This window comes from Nicotiana tomentosiformis, chromosome 11, assembly GCF_000390325.3.
Source record: "Nicotiana tomentosiformis chromosome 11, ASM39032v3, whole genome shotgun sequence".
NCBI lineage: Eukaryota > Viridiplantae > Streptophyta > Magnoliopsida > Solanales > Solanaceae > Nicotiana > Nicotiana tomentosiformis.
In genome coordinates, this window is record NC_090822.1 from 54,888,831 (window position 1) to 54,891,570 (window position 2,740).

At 33.3% G+C, this 2,740-nt stretch overlaps 1 long non-coding RNA gene across 1 annotated transcript; it reads right to left on the minus strand.

Moving 5' to 3' along the window:
* Positions 1 to 1,574: 1,574 nt before the first annotated feature.
* Positions 1,575 to 2,410, minus strand: LOC104092578 (uncharacterized). The gene is made up of 2 exons (XR_685470.2): positions 1,985 to 2,410; positions 1,575 to 1,741 (listed from the first exon to the last, which is right to left on the minus strand). It is a non-coding gene; the product is annotated as an uncharacterized lncRNA (long non-coding RNA).
* Between the last annotated feature and the right edge of the window lie 330 nt (positions 2,411 to 2,740).

Sequence of the window (2,740 nt, forward strand, 5' to 3'; positions counted from 1 at the left end):
TCAAATTGAGCCTAGAAGCTGACAAGGAGCCAAGATACACCCCCAGATCTGCTTTGAATGGGCTGTCACACTTGGGCTAGATACCCGGCCCAATTATTTTAACACAGGGCTGGGTTTGGCATGGCATGACAACTTGGTCCAACAATTGCCATAAAAAAGCCAACGTTTTAGGATTTGGCATATGGTAACCTATTTAGGATTTAGCATATGGTAGCCTAAAGTTATTCTCTCTCTTCTAATGGTTCAACCACCATCCTAAAAATATTCCCCATCAAAATTATTTTCCTTAAAAATAGCAAAAAATATTTACCCCCCTTCTCTCATAGCAATCATCATCCTAGAAATTAGGTTCCATTTCCATCAGTAGTATTCGAAAAAACTCCCAAATATTTTTTAATTATTTTTCTAGTTATTTTTCTGTATATCCAAATATATATATAACACAATAATAATTCGATTATTTGTATATCACAGTGTATAACATAATAATAATGTGTATATCAAAAAAGTATATTAAAATTTATTTTTCTTCACATTTCAGATTGAAAACTCAAGTTCACGACGACTCCACTTGTGTATCTCCTATTGTATTCTGTGTATATCTCTATGTACATCAGTGATATCTCATGTATATCATGTGTACCTGTGTATATCCATGAATATTTGTGTTATATATATGATATACAATGTGATATACATGGGCGTCCATAAAATTAAATGTGTTGTATACATGATATACAAAGTGATATACACAGACGTCCTTAAAACATGTGTGTGATATACACTGATACACACGATATACAACGTGATATAAACATATCGCAGTTGGATTTTTAGGTCTATTTTTTTTTTACCTGAAACCAGTCTAAATCATTTCTAATCTTGCTCAAAATTTGTATATAGCCTCGTTTAGGTATTTCAACCAATTTCAATCACACCCACTAGTTCAATCCAACCAAAAACAAAAAAAGAGAGAAGAAAAACAAAGTTGAAATGTATTTTTTCTCTCTTAATTTTTGCTTCCGATTTTCTCTGATGTGAGATCAACCTTACCTTTTCATCCCACTGATTTTTTTGCATAATTTGCAAGAATTTTTGCTAAACTATAAGAGTGAAAGAGAAGAGATAGAAGAAGAAATACAAGGAGAAAAAGGGGGAGGGAAGCAGACGGTTTGGGGCCAATTGTTTGAGAGAGAATATATAAGAGAGTAGTTTTTTTAGAATTTGGCTATATAATGCCAATTGTTTAAGGTTGTCTTTGCCAAACCTAATATAAGGCTAAAAAATTGTCAATTCCTGTTATGTGTTGTCACCATTTTTTCCTCTTAATTTGCTAACAATTCATTTGGCATTTCATATGGCCTCAATTTCAATTATAACATCAGAAGTAGTTATGCAAAGTTCTTAACATCCACACAAGAGTTCCCGAATTACATAATTAATTCATCAAACTTTAGTTGAAAAACGCCAAACTATCAGTCAATTACTAAGGATTACCTATTTCAATTATTCTTAACATGAAATGAAAGAAAAACATACTTGCTCACCTAATTTTATAGCATGATACGCTCACGTAGAAGAAAATTCAGAATAAGACTAAATGATTACAAATTTAGTGTCATAACAAATGGAATTAAGAAATACAGTCCATACGTGTTCGTACAAATCAGATATTGGAAATCACTAACTCTAAGTTCTAACTTCAATGTCATGCTGTCGTAAAATGAACTGCGGCATAAATCTGCGTGGCATGATTTTTAGCACAAACAATCATATGAGTTCAAATGAGTTTTAGTCAAGCTACATGAATTTGTAAAGAGCAAACAGAAATCCAAACATTTAATCCTGATTTTAACAAACATAAATCAATCGAGTACTAATAACAGAGATCTAATAAGGACAGTCCAATTTCAATGTCACATATATTATTTCATCATGAAATGCAATACATTCATAAATCTATCAAGAGCAGTAGGTGAATTACCTCAAAAACAGCATAAGGAGAAGAGATTGTGACCAAATAAAGGTCAGACAAACCACAACTACTAAACAAGCAAATTCAGCATCAAATCAGCAAAACAACTTCACTTTCAATCCCAAAATAAACTCGAAAACCCAGAAAAAATAATGGAGAGAGTTCCTCGGTTCAGCAGAAAGAGATACACCTTTTATAACTCTTTTCAAATGCAAAATTCACCTAAATTATATCTGTTTTTGTGTTTTTCTTTCAAATCTTAAAGCTGGAAATTTCATATATGAGATTTGAATCTTTTTGAAAGCTATTTTTGAATTTTCAGAGAGCTTTTTGTGAGTGTGCGTGAGTGAGGATGAATTGAGAGTCAATGTCCTCGGTGTGAATGAATGGGGGTACTGTTTTATAACAGAAATTCAGAGATTCTTGTCAGTTATTTTCTTTCTTTTTACTCCCTCACCCCCCACCCCTTCTATTTTTCTATTGCTAAAAGGTCCTTCCCCTATCTCCTAGAAGCTTCTCAAGTAACTACATTAAAATTCCCTAAGCTTTTATTTCTTTTAGCACCCATATACTCTTTGTTAATTACAAACAACTAACAAATAATAGTCTGGGGGGTGGGGATCGTTTGGGACAGTCTTATGGGAAAGAGGGGTTAGTTCTTGGCCGTCGGAATAGACATGATGAAGGGCCATGATTGGTTTGATCGTTCTTTGACCCAAAACGGAGTCACTTGGATTTTAAGCGACGCCGTTTGGCTAACGGGAG